The sequence below is a fragment of the Chamaea fasciata genome, unplaced genomic scaffold (genome assembly GCF_029207755.1).
Source record: "Chamaea fasciata isolate MVZ Bird 193981 ecotype frontalis unplaced genomic scaffold, bChaFas1.0.hap1 SCAF_1, whole genome shotgun sequence".
NCBI lineage: Eukaryota > Metazoa > Chordata > Aves > Passeriformes > Sylviidae > Chamaea > Chamaea fasciata.
In genome coordinates, this window is record NW_027094086.1 from 112,691,321 (window position 1) to 112,713,465 (window position 22,145).

The 22,145-nt window shown below is 39.1% G+C and overlaps 1 protein-coding gene across 5 annotated transcripts in view; it reads right to left on the reverse strand.

Annotated features, from left to right (window-relative positions):
* The window catches only part of RBMS3 (RNA binding motif single stranded interacting protein 3), a 703,903-nt gene that overhangs the window by 176,501 nt on the left and 505,257 nt on the right, over nt 1–22,145 (reverse strand). The gene's annotated exons all lie outside the window — the stretch shown is intronic.

A 22,145-nucleotide genomic window follows, 5' to 3' on the forward strand; every position in this document is an offset into this window, starting at 1 on the left:
CTTAAAGCTACTTGGTAATACTGACTGAACTGCGCACAAAAGGAAAGAGAGGTATGAGCTCAACTTTCTGTATGCCCACAATCATGGAGGTTTGGATGTGCATTATGCACCTGGCTTTGTATATCCTACTCTTGGTCTGGGAAAAAGACTTGCTTGATTTTAAACACAGTGCCTTCAAGCATGAAATATTTTCTGGTTTTCAAACCAGCTTTTGAGAGTAGTTTGAATTATTTGCTTTCTTCATTTATTATGCCTTGACCCTTAATGTGGGAACTTATTTCGAGAAAAAAATAAAATCTGAATAGTTTCCAGGTATTGTCCAGACTGCACACTGAGCAAAGAAAAGCATTTACTAAAGTTTTAGGCTCACAAATGAAATATTAATATTTATGCGCAGTATTAAGAGTATTTGGCTTTGGAGTTGCGAGTAGGTGCCTCATCACATAGAGTTTCCCTCCCACATATGTGAGAGACAATTAAGAGATGTTTTAGCTTGAGCTGTTGTCATAAGAGATCTCAACTGCAGTAATCCAAAACTGCCCTGCTTTAGCAGCTCACCCTGGTGCCAAGATTCTCATCCAGGCAAAGACTGTGTGGATTGCAGACCCCAGCCCAAGGACTGTGTCTGATTTTTAAAAGCTTTTTATAAAGCTTTTTCTGCCTATGATTACCCTTTTAGAGAAGGAAATGACTAGACTAAATTTAACTTTGATATCTAAGGTCAGACCAAGCATTTCTGGTTAAAAGTTTGAGTAGTGTTTGCTTTTACTCCTAATTGAGTTCCAGCTTGCTCCTAGAAGCCATCTGTGGCAGCTGAAAATGGTACCATCTCTTCAGATCTCATACTCATACAGATCTCAGTACTATCCTCTGCAATCCCCTGTGGTTTTTGAGCATCTGGCCTTTCCTTGCCAGACGACATTAAGAGGATGAGCGTTAAGGCTCAGAGTGGGCTGAATGAACAGCTCATTTTCATGAGCAACACCTAATGTGTAAATATGGCCTGAAAAGACATGGAACACCAGAACCTGTTTGTTGTATTACTAAAACAAACAACAGCAAGCAGAAAAAAACCCCAAACACATCAAACCACAAAAAAACAAAAATCCCAACCAAAATCAAACCAGCAACAAAAAATCCTCACCAAAGAAGCAAAATAAAACAAACAAAAAAGGATTTCTCTTTCAGCTGTTTCACATATATAAGTCAATGATGTCTTAATCAGCCAAGCATTTTGCTGTTCTAACTTGCACTAGTTATAAGAAAACCTCTTGCTGCAACAGAACCACAGAACCAAAATTAAGTTATCAGGGAATATCTTTCCTCATCTTTTGCTCTAAATAACCTATGCATAAGTAAATCAGGAAGTCAAAGACTTCCTACATTTTTGATACAAGGTAGATAAGTTTTGATCCAACTTCATTGAGGCAGCTGGTCAATTACCCAAGTAATAAACAATAAAAAACCCCAAGAAAGTAAATATTATTTTGACCAAGCAGGTTCAACACCAAATTCTGCTGAATGGATGGGCTATGCACAAGCTAAAGCACAATGCATGTTTGTAAATCCCAAGATGAAAGGCTATAGGAAAATAAAAGAGTGCATATCACTACATTCATAAGGTAAAAGAATACCTAAATGTAAGGAAGATTCTTAACCAACATAAGCATGTACCAAATATTCTTTGGAGTTACTTTTCAAAATTCAGTCCTCTGGGTTTAGGTTTGTGTTTTGACTCTTCCACAGCAGTACCCACTCTATTACAAAAAATGCTAATTTAATTTTTTTTCATTATTATGTAACATGTCAAACTTGTAGCTATATTAGGACTCCTAAACTTCCACGTTCACATGGTTTTAAACAAATTAGTTAGTTTGCCAGCACAAAGAGAACCAAAATAAGTTGGTATCTTCTTACGGAAACGTGTTCAAAGCTAGGAACGGATTTCTGTACCTAGCAAGCTGAACAGAGTTGAAAATTAAGCACAGTTCAAATCTCCTGAGAACTACTACAGAGGACTTTCTTTTTGAAAAAACCTAAATAGTTAATAGAGAAGTTAGCTGTAAATGATGCTTAAAATATGGGCTTTAATTCATGAACTTTATGAGAATGATAAAATATAGTGATGGGCTTTTCTAATGGCTTCCACAGTTCAGCCATCATCTCTTAATGGGTAGGACCTCAGGCTTTATGGTAAGCATAAAAAGGCAGCATTTGCCACCCTGGGTGAGGTTGCTGGCCCACCTCACCTGGAGATTACATCCCTTTACATCAGTTTTGCCATCGCAATGCAAGATTAACAGCAGCTTTTACTAATAGTAGAGTTTATTTGTATATATGGGAAAATGAAAATACAAGTCACCACTGCTATATGCTGTACACAGAAAATGGCCTAAATTAAGATACATTTCAGATCCAAAGTTTCTTCAGGACTTGTCTTTGTCTGCTGTTAAAATAAAAGATTGGATTAGAAAATTGCACGACTATGACATTGGGTCCTGCCTGGCCCTATTGCCTGTCACAGCAGTGGCAGTGGTTTAGGAAATCCATCGTCCCTGTCTTTGGAGACCCCGGGACAACACCAGTTTCTGCCCCATGGAGAAATGACAAAATGTTTTCAGCAACGCACATCTTTTAAGCTGACATCATCCTTCCAGAACATGTCAAATGCAGCCACTAAAACTGCAACCTACATATGGTTTAGATTAAAACTAACAAACAAACAAACCAGCCCTTAAATTATGAGGCCTTCCAGCAGCAAGAAGCCAAAAGTATAGTAGTTGCTTTACAGAGCACTGCAAGGACTGCCAGCAGAGCAGCACATCCGGCGCCACTCAGAGGAGAGAGCACTCCCCATTTCCCATGAGCAGGATGGTGTAACACCCTCTCACAGGGCAAACGGGTTGCTCGGATGCTCCCTCTCATCCCTCTGATGCTCTCATCCAGCTGTGCCCTGGCTGGCACATACCCCACAAGGGCACCTGCACTGACAAAGAAGTGAAAAACCCAACACAAAGCGCAGAAAATCCCTCCTTGTAGCTCTGTGCAACAGGCTTTGGACCTCTGCTTAAAGGAGAAAAGAGCTCCAGGATAGTTTGGTATTAATGACAAAAATGAAGAAATTAAATTTGTGCAGCTTCCTACATTTAGTGAAGGAAATTATGCATTTCCCACAAAGCCTAATGCCAGCTCCACAGGGATTATATTACTATTTATTGTTTTGTTTGCTCAAATAAAACACCTGTTGAGGTCAGCTATTCAAAGAATTTTTAATATACAAGCCTTACACTATGGAGAGTAAGAAATGTTTATAGAGGCACTCCTGGTAAGATTGTTGGCTTTTTTTTCCCCCCAGGTAGGTGCATAATGATTTAATAACAGAAACAGCATGCCCACAAACCTCTGATCCTCAGATTTAAATAAAAACTAATATATCTGAAATCTGGATATCGGTCTTCACAGCTCCTTCAGCTTTCCCTGTTATGGAAGGAGGCGTAACCCTAGGATACGGCATCCTTTTTTTATAAAGTCCCATCTTAAAGTGTCAGGAGTCAAGGAATTAAAAACAAAAGCAGCATAAATCGCTGTCAATCACTAAAGTCTTTGATCTGCTCGTTTCTTCAGAGGGCATTATGCCTCCTAAATGGAGGGATCAATCACCCTACGCCAGACCCGCTGCTAGGCACTCCTGCGCCGCGCCAGCGTGGAGAGCAGCCCAGCACAGTGCATTCCAATTCCCCTTCCAGGCAAACCAAGGGAAAAAACCACACCAGCAGGAAAACAAAACAACACAACACAAACCCCTTTGTGCAGCTACACAACATGTGTGCCTCCCCTTTTGGCATATGTTTAGGCTTTTCTGTTAAACAGCAGCTCACTTTGGTCTGTGTTTCCCGATACGTTTTCAGTGCGTGTTCCACCATCACCGTGTCTCACTAGCAAACAGGATTATTGTGGATGTTCTAAAATCAAGGAGAAAATGTTTGTATTTTCACTCATCCGTGGCCATATGAAATTATATGTTGGCCTGCATTAGCTTGTCTCCTCCTCTCCTACAGTAAACAAACAGGCTGCATAAGTAAGGGGAGAGAAATTTATTCACCTCCTCCTCAAATGCCAAACCTCCCCAAATGCAGCACATTTATCTCACAAGGAAGACTGAGCAGTTAAAAGAAAAGAAAAAAAAAATTAACTTTCTCACCATGACATCTATGCACAGAGACACGTGATAACTTAGAAAGCCATGGCTCAACCCATATGGGCCCTGCTGTTCTATGGGGATGGATCCTGCAAGAAGGCTCAAAGGGAATGCAACCTCAATGCCCTGTACCAATGAAGGAGATGCAATGAGCTCCAAAAAAAATCAGCAGGATTAAGCCTTGATTACCATCCTGGCTGCTGATAGAGTTGCACAGATTCGGTGGGGGAAAAAAAAAGGGATTTTAATAATAGCAAATGGTATCAATCAACTGCTGGTCAAGACAGGATATGAACAGAACACCTGTTTAATATGGGTGTGCTTGGCCTGTGGCAAGAGTTAAATAGGTTTTCATTCTAATTCAAACATGTTTGTCACTTAAAGGTTTCTATTCCTCACATGTCTCCCAGGCCTTAATTCTATTGTCCTTCCTCATTTTGAGATCTCCTTTCCATAAACATTCCATTTAATTTCAGATAATGGTGATCACGAGCACAATCTGGTCTTTATAAACAGGGAGTTGAAGAAAAAAAAAAATCAAAGTAGCACTGTACTTTTAATTATCAAAGTACTTTATTTCTTTTAAAGGAACAGATTCACTGATTTTTTCCAGCTGCCTTGTATCATCACATCGATGCAAAGCACTGTAAATCCAGTTCAGGGGAATGGTTACAGTGAGTTAGCAGCTGCTTTACATCACTGGAGCAGTATAAAGCAGCAAGCATTTCAGTCTAACCCAAAATCTTTCAAGGTACTTTACAAAACAAGAGAAAAGGCTTTTCTCTCCATCAGTGACTGCTGCTTAACTGAGAGCACAGAGCTATCTAGTTAAGAGAAATAAAAGGCACCAGACGAAAATCTCCGCAATTTTGAGGCAGAATTCGTACACTTTACTCTCCGTCGGCTAGCAAGAACATTTAATCTCCCCAGTGTAACTGGTGGGAGAAAACTATTTGAAACAGTATCCTTCATTTTCAAACCTGATTTAAGACAGGTTGCAATATAATGCTTCAACCTAAGTTAGAAGGGCAGATTCACTGTTACTTAGGGCTTGGAGCAGAGAGAAATCAATGCTCCAAGATAAAGACAGATAAGCCCTTTGGGCGGATATGAAATAGGAAGAAAAGTACCACTCTCAAACCCCTCCTGCTTACCTAATGCAAGGTAAGTGAAAGTGTGGTATCTTCCACAAGGTGACTGCAATGCTTCTTTCACTCCTTTTCAGTCTCATGTCTATTCAAGGCTTCCTCCCTTCATGAGCTGCACTGCAGCCCGGTCAGCCGAACAATTAACTATGCCCTACATCCTTCTTTTTTCACCTAACTATTGCTTCATTTCTCGTGTGGATGGAGAAACTGCTCCTATTTGTCTAAGCTCATAACAACCACAACTACTTATTTTCCATGTTTCTTCAGGCAACCTACAGTTCAGAGAAAGTATTTTTTTCTACCTGAATGCTACAGAGAATGGGGGAATAGTGCCGTGGGAATGGCATCCCCCGTCAACGTGTGCTCCACTGCACACGTGCGTGCACACACACACACGCCTATTCACTTTCAATTGCCTTCTTTTACCCTGCCATGTTTGGAAAATGACTAGAAAAATAAAAGTAGACTTCATTCCTGTCTTCTATCAGTAAACAGTGGCTGTTTTATCCAAGTTCCTAGGGAAATAAGGCAAACATAAGATCACTGAGTTGGAAGGGACCCACAAGAACCATGAAGTCCAGCTCCTGGCCCTGCACAGGACATCCCCAAAAAACACACCACATGTCTGAGAGCATTGTCCAAACACCTGAACTTTGTTAGGCTTGGTGCCATGACCAAACATGCTGTTTTGTGTTTATAATTTTTTAACCTAATAGCTGCCAAACCCTATAGAAAGATAAGGTTTTCAAAGACAAACTGCACGTCTACATGTCTTCTGTCATAAAGAAAGATGAGAGACCAAGCAAGTTCCCCCAGCTGTAAGAAAAAAAAAATGAAAAAAGCATGCGTTCACATTTTGTTGGACAGCAGATTACCCACATAGGAGAGAGGCCTCACAAATGCTTTCATCATGAAAAAAGTGTCACTCAGACCTTGTGAACTTCTGAAACACCACCACTGACCAATCTTGCAACAGTAATCTGCAGGAAGACGAAGGTTAGTTAGCCCTGGTCTTGAGGGAATGATGTGTTAACAATGCTGTCGCAGATAACTGTGCAGCATCCTTTCTTGGCTGCACTCTGTGATCCCCTGCACTGTGGGTTCCTTGCATTGCAGGAACGCTCAGGTTGCCTGAGTTACCTCTGTATTTGCACCCCCATTAATCTGCACCCATGAGGCTAAATGCTTAACTTCATTTGCCCACAGGGCTTAGTATGTGAAATTGTTCATCCTTACATGCCTCTCTCCCGCTGACTGCAGCATGTCTTAGGTGAGGTTGGGCCCAGCACTGTAGCCTGGCTGCTGCATCACTCCTGATGGACATCCTGGAAGCACTTGGCTGGCTTCCCCATTCAGAAAGTGAACATGGAAACTTGAGCACAGACAACATTTTATTCAAATGACAATTACTGGAGTGCTTTCTTGCAAGCCATTTCAACTCAATTACTTCAGTGAACAGTAACATTTAATTTTACAGCCTGAGAGCACAGTGATTCTGTAATTTGAATGTTCCTAAAAATTTCAATCCTACTACAGTCTTTGTGCAATTTTGCTCCTGACATTGAGTGGCAGAAACTGCAGAACTGATGCCACTTGCCACAGCGGCACATGCTCATAATCCTGCTGTCACAACAACCTGGCAGCCTGGCACCCATGCTACCAGGTCCTGGGCACATCCATGGCTCACTACCACTGACCAGCCAGGTAAAAAGGACAGCAGATGATGGGGAAGAAAGCAAAGTCCACACTAACACAGCTGCTGCTACTTCAGGAAGCCAACGGCAGTAGCAGCAGCAATTTACCCTCAAATATCCCATTTTCTGGATTCCTTATAACACAGGAACACCACATAAAATCCCAGAGATTTCAAGTACAGTCCATCATACCAGTCTGCCAGTTTCATTTTCTACTATGGGCATTACACACTCAGAATCTGCTGCAGAAAAAAACGTTCTTTCTTCCCCTCCCTGCAGTGCACGGAGGGACTCAATGTGATGGGGGAAATTGGCAACACACTAGGTGACAACATGGCTGTGCAGCTCCCACCTGCTCTGCATTTCTAAAGGATGGCTGAAGCCTACATCCCTGAAAAACATGGACCTCACATTCAGAGACAAGCAGAGCTGCAGTCATGCATTCATCAGAAATCACAGTGAATGTGCACACCTTCTTCCCAGGAAAAGCTAATAATTTAAGAAAAAAAACCCAAAAAAACAACTACATCCCTATTTAAGTTTGAATGCAGAGAAAAAGCAAAGCTTTTAGACTTGTCTTTCTACAATTTAAAAAAAAAAAAGAGAGAAAAGAGAAAAAGTCAATTTAGTTTAAAATTTAATTATGAATATCAGCCACAAACTTTTCGGATGACTACATGGTATCCAGTTTGGACTGTTTGGCTTCCTGACTTACTACTACTGGCACCCTCACTTTCTATTTTCAGGCTTGAGAAAGTTAGAGATGAGTGGGAGACATGGACAGTGACCAGTCAGACTTCACTTTCCTCCTTGACCAGTCAAAATTAAAAGGAAAGAGAAACCTACACCATGGTGAAACAGGGGGCAGCTGAATGCAATACCAAGGGCACCATTACCATTTTGCAAAGTCACTCCTTCATTCCTGTTTATGCAGCATTCCTTGCCACCTCCCCAGCACAAAGCAAGGCAAGCTGGAGGAGAAGCAAAGGACAAGCAAAGGAGAGCTGTCTGACCACTGAGCAAGGAAAAGTGCAGGGATGGCTCAGCACCAGGCACAATCCTCCTCCTTACTTTTAAGCTAGACATGGAGTAACACTTCCCATTCCTTCCTGCTTTCCCTCCTTCCTCCACCCAGTTCTTTTCTCCCAGAAGAGAGGAATTATCATTAGGAAGGTCACTTCATAGCTGCCAAGTTTCTCTCTGGCTGTACCTCAGCTGAAGCTGAAGTTAGCACACGGCAGGGTGCGAGGCAGAGCCCTGCAGACCAGCTTCTGTCCAAATCCCCAGCGCTGTAATTAAAGTAATTGCTATGTCCAATGAAAGAGGTTTAATTTCATAGGGATTCAGGCAAAGCCAGAGTGTGTCTTCCCTTCCTGAGGGCTACATAACAAATTCCAGAGGCATGGAATTTTATTTTGTCATTTTTGAAAGTTATTAATTTTGAGGAAAACACCTCAAATGTTTCCAGAAGTATGATCAAATATGTTAAGCTGTAGAAAATGTGCTATCTGCAACTGAAAGCAATTATAGACAATGTATAAGAATGCATGAGAACAAATTACTTCTTTCTCAGAAAAAAAAAGTCTACTCCAAATAAATATGCTTCCCATGAAGCATGGTTTTACCTGCAGAAGATTTTTGGTGCTGGAGCCAGTATTTAGTTTTGAAAGACAAACATTTTTTGAGTTGTTGATGAAAAGATTAATAACACAAATTAAACCTTAAAAAAAAATGGACACAGTACACAATATTAATGCCATCCACACTAATTTTTTTTACCCACACCTAATGAAACTATTTTTCTGTGTGAATTCCAACAATTTTTGTCCAGAAAATTTTTTGAGAGAAATCTATGCCTATAACTATTGCACATATTTGATAAACTCAATTCAGAAACATCATACTCTATATGTTCTTCACAAACAGTCTCCATGTCCACATGTAAATCCCAACACAACAATAATGCTGGAATTATTGTTTCACACAAATCATCTGGGTGACACATCCATGGGTCAGTGCTCTGGATTTGCTGTGCATTGCAACACAGCAAAGCATGCATGAGCAGTGACTTCAACCACACTGCACAACATCTGCACACTGGATATGGCTACAGTGCACCGAGCTGCCCCAGGGATCGCTAAGATAGTTGGCAGTGAAAGTGGAGTTGAATTTAACAAAGATCTCATATACTGCCCAGATAAAAAGTCTTGAAAATCTCCCCCCCAACAGTTCTGTTTGTAAAAGAAAGACATTAACGGAAAAAAGCGAGTAATGATCCCTTTATGAAACTCCCCTCTCTACCTTGGTTATCAAGAGAGATCATTGCACGAGCAGGAAGACTGCTTGTGTGGTTACTTTTTACCCAGGGAGGCACAGGAGCTGTCTGCAATGCACCCATTTCAGAAAAGAAAACTCAAAACATCTGGAGCTTTTCTTTTTTTCTTCCCAAAGAAAAAAAATGAGTTAAATGCTTAAGAGCCGTGGGAGAGTTGATGTGCAACTACATATAAAGCATCCACTCCCCTCTGTGTGAATTGGCTGCTTGATACAGCTATGTGGAAACTGTGGGGCTGGGGGAGCTGTTGGCTAAAAAGGATGAGAGTACATTTTTCCCTGAGGCTGCAGTTTCAGTCCAGCTCCAGAGTGCCAGAGTCGTTGCTGCCAGACACCATTTCAGTTATTCCTGTGAAATGATGAATGGCCTCAACCCATTCCCTAATGAAGATTTCATCAGGAAGGCTGCCATTGCCATCAGCTTCTTTTTAAGGGCAGCCTTAAAGGATAGGCTAAAGAAGAGAAAAAAAAAAAAAAACCAACAAAAACACCCCAAACCAAAACACTCACTTCCCTGTGCAGTTCTCTACGCACTTCTGAAAAGTGAGGTGCTAAATGGCAGCAAAAAAGTCTTTGAGAGATTCCTTTATTGTATTTATTAGCATCTCTGTGTAAAGCAGAGAGGAAAGAGGGAGAAAAGGCCACTCCTACAGGCTGAGACCTCAATGAACAGTAGCAAAAGATGGTGTTGGAGGAACAAAAACGTGCATGCCAATTCATGCTGTGAATTCAGGACATCAGCTAGTTATAATGAGAAGGAATTTCTGTTAAATTCTATAGCATCACAGTGGTCAGCTTCTTTGGATACTTCTGCTGTTGAATGTTCCACCAAAATCTCTCTCGGGTCTCTCTTATTTTCTTGAGTGTGTTTACAACAGACTCAGCCATATTCTCTATTTTATTTGAGAGAAAGACAGGAACAGAGGAAGGTTCTACTCCTGTACACAAACATACACATTACACCAACCAGTAAGTTCATTATTGAACAGAAAAATATATTTTTAAAAAATGTCATTCTTTTATGACAACGGCCACATTAATTAGAAGTGCAAAACAGAGAATAGCAAAATTAAAATTGAGAATGTTCTTTTAAACAAGAAAATAAAAGTTGTTCATGTCTAGTAACCTGAATTATGTATGCCATAAATAACATCATTGAGGACACCACTGCATTTGCTGCAGTGTGCAATGGTTTTGTTCTCTAAATTGACCTGGTGCTCCATTTTTATTTAGGAAAAAATGGTCCCTCTTGTTTAGTGCTTTTGGCCATAAAATATATTTTACATGTAGAATACATGAAGTGTTAACATAAACCTCTGAATATTTTACAATAGTCTGAATATTTTACAATAGATCTGTTTTGGTTCAGTTCTGCAGCCATTGTTCACTAAACTTATACTCTGGTTATTGACACTGTGAAATTCTCTGGTTCTCAGATGGAAGATGACGTTCACGTCATCATCATCATCATCATCACAACTGTGTTCTCCACTTCCCCATCTTATCACTTCTGGCACTTGGAGCACCTTTCTCCAAACCTCCTGATGGGGCAGCAGACAGAAACCCTGTGTTTGCTCAGAAAGAAAGTATAGGCCCTGCTGTTGCCCAAGAATATAAAGCCAAGTACAAAATTGAAGTTGGAATTTGAATGGTTACCAGACAAATCTCTAGTATGTCTGTGGTTGGTTGGGTTCCAAAATGAGTGTTCAAAACATTTTTAATATCTGAAATGGGCAACACAGCTCTACTTCCTATAAAGAAGATACAGCATAATGGAACACAATATTATTTCAGCTAAAGAAAGCAATAAAGAGCACTTCTTACTTTAAACAGTGTCTAGTACTAACTAGATATAACAAGGACAGACCAAAACCCCAGCAAAATAAATACAACCAACCATCTAAAAATTGATGTTTATTCTTTTAACCATATTCTTTTTATCTCAAGTCCTACACTCATCTTCATCCATCTTTTAAGGAAGAATAAGTGACTACTTGTCACCAGCATAATACTACTTTTTCAGGGATTGGCTGCAAAGTTAAAAAAAAAAGGGCAATTTAGTCATCTCCTCTATAACAATGGTTTATAGGTGGATTTTCCCTTCAAAAAACTGAACACAAAATAATTCAAGTAGCTGAAACCAGGACAAACATGCTACATTTTTTCTAAGAAAACAGCACTGTCTCCCTTAAAGTGGAATAAAGCCCTAAGCTTTCCACAAAGTCAACAGCTGAGTGAGAGTAGCACCAGGTTGCTCCCCCTGTCTTCTGAGAAACCACAGAAACTTTTTGAATTCAAAGCTTTAACATCGTTGCTTTTAATGTACTACCACGACAGAAAACGCACCTGCCTTAAATTTGCCCATTCTTAAAATGGCACAAGCAGGTCATCCCACCAGCAGAAGACTAGATGAAGAATTTATTTGTAACACCCCCCCAAAGATGAAGTGGAAAGCTGAGCAACATCACAGCCGAGCAAGGCGTGATTTAAGAGTGCCGAGACCCAGGAAGTCCAACGCACTCTTTACTCAGCTCCCACTGTTGTTAGCAGGGGGGAAACACTCCAAAGAATATTGACAGCCACAGCTCAAAACCTAAGGAAACATTATTGCTTCACTTAAATTCCCATAGCTATTGCTGATAAAGAAGCATTGTTTCAATGGCAATGTTGATAAAGCTGGACTTCATAATGGTGGTGTCGAGATGAAAACCTCAGCACACTGCATCTGAAAGTGCCTGATGCACAGTGGATGCTATACCAACAATCACAGCTTTGAGTTCAATATGAAAACCTGGGGGGAAACAAATTTTTACTCACATTCAAAATGCAAACCATGACTTTATGCACGTTTTGGACAGACTGCTGGGCTTCAGACTGTACTTGCTGGTATTAGCACCCCTTCTTTGCATATTGGGGATACACTCTCTCCCTGCTTCCAACACTTGCCATGAGGTGAGTCAAACCTGACACCCAGCCAGAAGTTTCAGGGTTAATTCAGACTAATTAGTTAAGGTTCTAAGGTCAGTTTTGTGCCGAAAATCTTCTGTTGCACCAGTATCTATGAATGATATGAATGCCCTGTACTTTCAGAAAGACCAACTATGAAGAGAGGTAGCGGCTCACAGACATAGGCATCTTTCCACACAGTCTTTGTACTTATTAATAGGTTCCTTCTCGTTTAGTGCTTCCTCACAACTGGAGCAAATACAAGGCCTTTAGCATCACAAATAGGGGGTGACTCTTTTAGGAATGTGTTAGTGTTTCCAACAATCATATCATATGTCTTTGTTATTGCTCACTGTTTTCCTGTGTGGATAAGTTTCCTACTTAAAAAGTCTCCAGCAAAAGAAATGCAGAGAATAAGAACAGTTTTGAAGATGTTTTCAAGTCCTACAGAAAATTGTTTTTACCCTGGCAATAATATTAGGATTTAAAAGTTTAAGTCATTCAGGGATAAAAACAAATATTAGATCACTGAGATATTGGGTGTTTCTAATTTCATTTTACGGAAATGAGTTCCCCTCCTAACCACCAAAAAAATGCATTATTGTACTGTTTGGAGAAATATCCTACTATACTTTCACAGTGCTTCAGGCTGTTGCTTCCACTTCTGCTAAGAGGCACATTGCATTTGACCAGGTTCAGCACATCTGCTTTTACCTTGTCCGGTCCAAAGCTGCAACTTTCTCACACTTTTTAAGGTGGAAATGACATCACCGCAGAAATATTACCCTCTCCTTTTCAGATCACCAGTGATGTGTGCTTTATGCTGTTCAAAGCTTTCAAATATGAAAAAAAATTTCAAGAAAGATGAACTAGAGGAGTATGCAGGTCAAAATGTCCAAATTTCATCTTGTACACAATCTAGTATACTCAATACTTTTTCTTTTTCTCTCTTTGTTGTTGTTGTTGTTGTTGTTGTTGGTTGGTTGGTTGCATTTATTTACCTTATAAATGCAACTCCAGAAGTAGCTGTCATATTCTGCCATTATCATACATATAAACGGACATGTAGAGATAATATTCCCTTCACTGGTAACTGGTATTATACTCTAACATATACTTGTAAAAAATGTACTTGTTTAAATAATACTGGTTGCTGTTCTTCTGTTTACTTGAATCCAGATTTTTGAATCCAACAAAATGCTATTTTATTCTTACTTGTCAAATCCCTTTATCAAACAATAAACAGGAAATGTCTCTCTTTACTAGCTCCATAATACTATAAATGCAATGCAACTAAGCTCTAAAAAAGAATAAGAAAAAGCAGTAATAGTTGACAAACTGGGATTGCTTTGTAGGTCACTTGAGCATTGTGAGGAGTGGGTCTAACCTCAGCAAGCCCTGCTTAGTTTCAGCACATTGTAAAGTTATCTCATGTGGGGACTAAGAGAGAAATTGAAGCCTCCATTCAATACAACAGGCCACATTAGAAATCTATCCTGCCTGGTCCTCATTAAACTTGTAAAACAGGACTGCAGGAGTGCAGTGCATAGCACTCACTAATAGAACCATTTAAATACCAGTCAACACTATAGAAGAGGTAGAGAAACATGACAGAAGTATTAAAGCTAAGTCAGCCCTGAAATGTCTGGAGTTTAAACGTCTCTCCAAATCTCTTTGGACTTGGAATCAAGAAGAGAAGCCTTGTGTGAACACTGAAATGTTTTTCTCCAATATCTGTTTGCAGTCAGGCTTCAAGTACCAAGAAAAAAATGACTAGGAATATCAAGGAAAAATACGTATTGTTGGAATAAAAAGAACCATATCTTTTCCTTTTCACCTCTTACTGGCTGAAATCATTCTTTCACCCCACAGAATACTTAATTCCAATGAAATGCTTCACTTCAAAGAGTTCTTCCATTATCTTAAAAAGGAAATATGAAGCAAGCATTCTCCAGGGGAGAGTAAACACTAATCACACTTGCTGCTGAATTTTAAGAGTGAGGGTTGGGGGAAAGACCATTCAGTAAGCATTAAAAGCAGCTCCAAATAAAACGAAAACAAAATTGAAAAAAAGAGGAAAGCATAAATTACAAATCCAGGGACAATGCAAATTGATTTTGAAAGGAAAAACACTTTTCTCCTTACTGCTTTCAGCACTATGACAATTTTCTTTTAAAAACACTATCTGTTATTTGTCTTTAAGTATGTTGAGTATGTAAGTGTGAGCTGTTCCTCTATTTAATTACTATTACAGCATTACAAACAGAAAGTTAGGTAATACTGAGGGGGTTTAGTTTCAGAGAGGTGTGTCTAGTCAAACTTTCAAGCTTTGCAGGAAATACTGTGCTTGTCTCCAAAGTTTTTAATCTTGGAAGAATTTTCTCCTTTGAGGTTGAGATCTAGTAAAATTTCAGTGCTGTTGACTTCATGGAATTTATTTAATTTTAAACTTCAATATCAATAAAAATTCAGTGCAGTTATCTGAAAATGGGCTTATTGAATTTATCTCAAGCTCTACTGACAGATAGGAAAATAATGTTCAACACAAATAAATGTATAAAACATTTCTAAGGATCTGAAAGACTCCCATCCAAAAGCAGATTGTTTCAGCAAGTTTTTTTTTTACCTTTCTTCCTTGAAGTGCTGCATGAAATAAAATTATTTCCAAAACGTTTCTTCATAAAGTAAGTGTTCAAGTGAATCAGCACGTGTAAACAAGCTCTACTGAGGATTCATGCTGCCAATTTAGGATAAACTATTTTGTATATTCAACTCCATTTCTCTGGTAAAATTTCCCTAATGAAATGTAGTAAAACTCACAAACCATCAGATCAACACACACCAGCAAAATTAAACCCCTGAGAATATTCACTGCTTTATTTTTATTAGTACTGCTTTAAATATTCAAAATGTATGGGTCATAAAATTATGCTTAGGGCAACATTTTCTCATAAGTTCATTTTTGCATGTTTTAAAATAAGATTTAAAAACTAAATAATTTTAATCTCAACCTTAACGCAGATACAACCAGCAGGAGTAGTGATGGGGGCAGATCTTAATAGCCCCCTCCTCGAATTGTTATTTTTAGGGTGCTTTAGGGCAGGAAAAGGAATGTCTTTAAAAGCCTGAAGCAATTTATTTAATGCTTCAAATTTCTAGAGCAGCCCCCACATTCCCTTCCTTACAAATACAAGATAAAATTACTTGGAATTTCCTTATATTATTACTGAATATAGGACAAACAAAAACACTGTCAAGAGTCAGACAAGGTGACCTGCGATTATTTTTCATGGAAAGATCACAGGACAATATACAATCTGAGCAGTCGACTAGAAAAATGGGCTTCCATGTAGTTTAGACACATACATCTCAGCCTACATTTATCATGTTATTACCCTGATCAAAAAATGCAAGAGGAAAAGTTCACGTCCACTTTCTTGCAGATGTAGGGCACCACTGCAGCCCTATGCACATGAAAGTCACAATGTGATTTGAATAGGAAGGAGAGCTTTGGGGTTTTATTTTTTTGTTTGTTTGGTGTAGTGGGTTTTTTTTTGTTGTTGTTGTTTTGGTTTTGTTTTGTTTGTTTTTTGTTGGTCTTTTTTGTTGTTGGGGGTTTTTTGTTTGTTGTTGTTGTTGTTGTTGTTTTGTTTTTAATTTTCCCTCTCAAGGAAGCCAAGACAGCCTGTGATATGACACAGATACCTTCAGGAGATAACAGATGCATTATCTGCAGTAATTGGAAGAAGGGTGCCCTCATGCTCACCCCAAGAATCAAAAGATGCTAGACCCCTGCTAAATCACACAGGATAGCCTTGCAACTCCTCCCGAGTTTTTCTCCAGGTCTGAATGTAAGAACAAGGCTGAAGAGATGGAGGAAAGTGGCAGGTTGTGCTGGGAGCCTGGCAGCACTGGGAAAAGAGAAACTGCTGCTAGCAGGATCAGCAGGGGTTGTGACACTTCATATTTATCCCCAACAGCTTGGAAGCATCAGAAAGGACATTCAGCACAAGCCAGGCAGCTCCACAGAATGCACTCTGATTTGAACTGCACACTGCCCAACTTTTGGGTTATCATGAGCTAGAGGGTAGACAGGCCAGTGTCAAAGCCATCTGATGAGGTGTTGCTGCAGGTCTGTGTGTTCCACCAGGAGAGGATGCAGAAGCTGCAAGAAAAGTCACTACGAATGGCCATCTCGAACACATAAAAAAACTTCCTTTCTCCTCCCCTTTCCTTTCCCCTTTCCCCTTTCCCTTTCCCCTTTCCTTTCTCCTTTCCTTTCCTTTCCCCTTTCCTTTTTCCTTTCCTTTCCTTTCTCCTTTCCTTTCCTTTCCTTTCCTTTCCTTTCCTTTCCTTTCCTTTCCTTTCCTTTCCTTTCCTTTCCTTTCCTTTCCTTTCCTTTCCTTTCCTTTCCTTTCCTTTCCTTTCCTTTCCTTTCCTTTCCTTTCCTTTCCTTTCCTTTCCTTTCCTTTCCTTTCCTTTCCCTTTTTTTTTTCCTTCTTTCACTTCTTTCTTCTCCTCCTGTCCCTCCCTCCCTACACTCCTCTCTGTCGGTCCCTCCCATCAATGTGTCCCCTAGGAACAGATATTAGTTTTCACTTTCTTTTACTTCTGCTTGAAGGCAGGAGCAGAAGCTTCCACAAACAGAAAGTTCCAGTGCCGGCGACTTCTGGGGACAGGCAGTACAACTGCCCAGGACTATCAGGGATTCTCTGTGTGAAGAAATCAGGGGAGAACATCTGTCTCCTGACTTCATAAAAACTATTGACATGGTGCAAACTGGCTGGAGATTGCCTAGAGCAGAAGACTGCCTGGCTGGAACCTTAGTGTTTAGGCAGCCACAGACAACACAACTGGCAGCACAGCCTAAGAATACTGGGAAGGAACAACAGGCTGGGGAATTGATTCCATCAATTACCACCAGGAGAAATTTTGGAGCAAACCCCAGACTGCTCCTTTGGTCTTGAATTAAAACTATGTGTCGAGTTTTATCCTTCCATGGTACAAATTCTGCATCCAAGAAAAGCCTGTCTTGGCTATTTCTCAGAACACGCCTAAATGCAATTTCACAGAAAATTATTCTTGAGAAGAATCTGAAAGTATACAACTGGTCATCCCTGTAGAGAAGATCACTCTTGTAGGGAAAAGGAATGAAATCCAAAGCACATCTCATAGTGCAGGATATTAAGAGAGACAAATTGACCCAAAATGCACATCTAATGTTGCTTTTTTTTTTTTTTTTTTTTTGTTCAGACATTCCATGCCAGAAAATAAGGTATCTGGATAAGAATCCAAACTGATTTGACACAGAAAACCCACTTTATTTGACTATGAAATGAGGCAAGAAGAAAGTTTTGTCTACGAGTTTAAAAAAAAAAATTAAAAAAAAAATTAAAAAAAAAAAAAAACAAAAAAAAACAAAAAACACAAAATTTCTTGGGGAATACAGTGAAATCACAGACCAGTCAGCAAGAAGAAATGACACTGGTTAGGTGCAAACCATTATAACATTTCTCTAGAAAGTTGCCAGTGTTCAAAAGTGACAGGACACAAACCCACAAGTGAACATGTACAAAGACCACCCCAAAAACACTGTGTGATGTTATAGCTGGTTGAAAACCATTTTTAATGAAATAAACCTTTCAAATGCACAGGGAAATGTAATAGCCAAGAAATTACCTAAATGCTTTTCAGAACAGATTCTCGGTAGAACATTATTTAAAGATTAAGACTTATAATTGATGAAATTACTATTATAAAATATTATGTTAGCAATAATATTTCCCCAAACCTTTTTTGTTGCATTACACTGCTCCTTATTCTATTTTCAGGCAGCCTCTCTAACATGAAATGCCAACACTGTACACATCAATGGCCTCGAGGGTATAATTAACACTTGTTATTTACATTTATTTTTTAAAATAATTAACTGGGAGCATGTCTAATGAATGGTAATGGGGCTTAAATTGAGACACAATATGTCAACTACCTTGCCATTTGGAAGCGAACTCCCATGCAGCTCCGTGTGATGGGGAGCACCGGGGCTGGCGCAGGAGCCCTGCGGATTGCACTGCTGGTATAAAGTCAATGGCACACTTTGCCTGTCTGGTGGTTGCTTTGAAGAACCTGATTTTCACAGACATTTTCATTTTGCTTAGAGCATTGACGAGTTAGGGCGCTGGTTTGGTTTTGGGAGGTGTCAGAGGTTAAGCAGAGGCTTATGCATACCCTAAACTAAACCTGCTGCAGTCCTTTGCTACTACACTCTCTCTGTTTTCCACTACTCATAGGTATGTCCTCAGTTGACACAGTTTATAGGACATGGCATAAGCAGCTGCTCATGCCAGAATAAGCTTCTGACTCAGAAAGAAGCTATGCATAAAGAAAATCCTCACACAGTGATGTACTTTCAAAATGCATGACCTCATTCTTCCCCAGTCAGGCTCTCAAAGGAAAACAGACCCAAACAAAACATTTTGTGGAGTGAAACATGAAACCAGTGCCTGCCAGTTCACTTCCAAGAGTGAAAGGCAAATTGCAGAAGTGTAATCAATGTGACAGTGCTTTTGTCCATTTAGTACAGGTATAAATCCATTTTCCCAGCATCCTGAAAGATTTTGCCAACATGGTGCACTCGGGTCAAAAGCAGAAAATTGACCTATAAATGTGTACTCATACAAACCTGATCACTGGCTGGCAGTGCTAGTGGCAGTACTAATCTTGTTCATGAGTTAAAAAAAAAAAAAAACAAACAAACAAAAAAAAAAACCCAACAAACAAAAAACCCCCAAAAAAACACAAAAAAAACCAACCAAAAAAAAAAAAAAAGAAAATCTGTTTGCAATGTTTTGTCCAATGTTTTCTCTAACAGACTCTTGTAATCAGTTCAATTCATGTAAGTTTAGACTAACTCCCTAGTTTTCATTTATAGCTTCAAATGTATTGTCATAAAAAGATTAGCAGCTGTTCGTGTGTAATACATGAGTTCCATAGGATAAACAAAAAAATCTCACTAGGAAAGAAGCCTGAAGGTATCTGTGTCAACAGTAAAATCCCTAACACATGCCAAATAATCATATGAATGAAGATCCAAGTTGAAATACAAAAGAAAGGGAAGTAGAAAGAACATGACATCTTTCAAACACAGCATTCATAAGCTGAAGAATAGTTGGATGTCTGTTACCACTGTTTATCTTTTCCCCCGCCTTTAATTTCTTCCCCTAGGTCTGTCCATTTCCAGGCTACTTTTTCCTTTCAAAATCCTTCTTGTCCCTCCTCCTTCCAGGTAATTTTTTGGGCTATTATTGTGAGCTGCACTGCTAATATTTGATGCAACCTAATTTAGGCAAGTTTTGCACACAGCAATACTCATGAGTTTGTAGTAAAGGCTGCAATACCTAACAAAACTCATTTGACATCAGCATAACTACTTTATATAGCTCTGCAAGGACAAGTTTAAGAAATGCAAGACAGGGATAAAGAAATAGAGAGATTTATTTATATAGATCTATTTTTAAGGTGTGCTGTATACAGGGATACAGTGGAAATCCTCTCAAGTAATGAGGCAAAAATCCATGAGTTCCTTACCTCAGCTAAAGCAAAACTGTGGCCCATACAATTATCACTTCAGACTATAGCAAATCCACCCTTTTGGTCCAGAATATATTCATCTTGATTTAGGCATAAATGTGCATGTATGTGCATCAGTTCAAGGTAAAAACAGAAGAGAAACAATGCTTCTATTTCAACACTAAATACTTAAATTTTCAAAACAGCTCCAAATTTTTGAATAATTGTACAGGCAAGGGCAGTTGCTCTAACTAGATAATGATTTCTTTGTAGGATATGCAAGAAGAAATTGCATCACAATCACATGTACACAGCTGGGTGCACCTCTACAGAGCAGGCAGGAAAACAGCAACCATAATGCATATGCTAAGAGAAAGTAGAGGGTGGTATTCTAGACAGGAAATGTTCTCTACCTGTAATATCTGTCAGTGTGAATAATTTCTTGGCTGCTGGCTAGAATATATTCTGCAGTTCATTTTGTTTTATCACATTATTCACACTTTTTTCTGGAACAAGCCGTTCTCTTATAAGACTACACTCTAGTGGAACAAATGAGCTCAAGCCTATGATTGATTCTCCAACATAGTTGAGATGCTATAGCTTTATTCACTTTTTTAAAAAACGGCTTTATTCATTTACTTCCTCCAGCATGACTCCAGAGTATCTGCTGCTGAGAAACAGCATTTAGAAAAGTTCTTCCCATGCTCAAGAAGGTGGTGGTAGCTTTTTTTTAATAGTAAATTCCATGATAAGGAGGAGGAAAAGTGCCCGACACAGACAGACTGTCTCTGCTCACCAGTTCAAAAAGTGCACTCCCAGAAATATTTTCTAAAAGCTTATCAGTCTAAACATTCCTCTTCAGCTGTGTTTCCCTGTTGAAATGCTGTGTGAGTCTATTTGGATCAAGGCAGCAACTCCCTGTTTTATTTCCTGCTGAGGAACTGGCAAGGATGGGAAATCAACAGCAATCCGAGCAGGGTCCCTGGAGAAGCCAAAGCCATGCTATAGATGAGAAGGTTTTGTACAATGCTGTTCTGTCACAGTGCCACCAGAAAAAAAACAAACAAACAAAAAAACAAACAGAAAACCCACAAAAAAAACCCCCAACACACACCAAAATTAAGCAACCCCAAATTTCAATAATAAAGAACACCACAGCAAACAACCACCACTCTTTTTTTTTTCAAAGCTATGCATATTTTTTTTACCTCTACAATAACCAACTAAAATAAACATATTTTGAGGGATACAAAATTCACACAGAACTTTCTGTATTCTTTTCTTGAAAGACTCTCATGTTAAGAGCAGAATTACAAGGACTAACAACTACCATGGATTCCTCTTTCTCAGGACTTGCTTGTTTTGTTCAGTGAAATTTTTTTCTAGGAAGAAAGAAAAAAAGACCACTTTTCCAAGATTTTCCTTGATGTCTCAGACCTGCAACGTATCAGTTAAATAGCTCACACACAGTTATTTCTGCTCAGGAAATCCTGTGAAGAAGTATGGGACACATTTATTCATTCTCATCTTCAAATCCAGACATTCAGAATAATCCTGGACAAATAACTGCATTCCTTAAACATCCCAGTAAAGGAGAGCTTTACAAAAAGCTACCAGGAATGAAAAAAAACAAACAAACAAACAAACAAAAAAAAAGTTTTAACAGCTAGTTTTACTACAAAAAAAAAAAAGTAACATTATCAAAGGAAAACATGGGTTTACATACAATTTCAAAGGTACAGGTTTAGTCGCAATCTGAAAGTGACATAAGTTGTTTTTCTTTATGACCAAGGAAAGCACCTAAACTGAATTGGGCCATATTAACCGTAAACAGTATGAACATAGAGCAATTCTGTAATTTAAATGTTCGGGTCTGTGATAGGTGAAATTCAATGGCAAATAAAACTGATTGTAGAATAAATTGTGAAAATAATGTTGCACGTGGGGAATGATAATAGACACTGATACCTCATACTATAATGCTTTCACGCTTATTTTTCAGAATTATTTAGTTTTTGTTTTAAGGGCAAGAACTTTACATGGTGCAGCAACCATGGTTTATGAAAATAAAAGTCTCTAAAAGGGAGACAAGAAGTAAAAACATGCATGAATTTAACTCAGATCTCATGTAACAAAATGACCTTTCAAAGCTCTGCTTAGAAGCAGCTGCATAATTTACAATCTTAAGAACGTTCAGAAGGCTGGATAGGGAACAAAATTCAAATATTTGGAACTCAATCACTGAATTTTGGACTC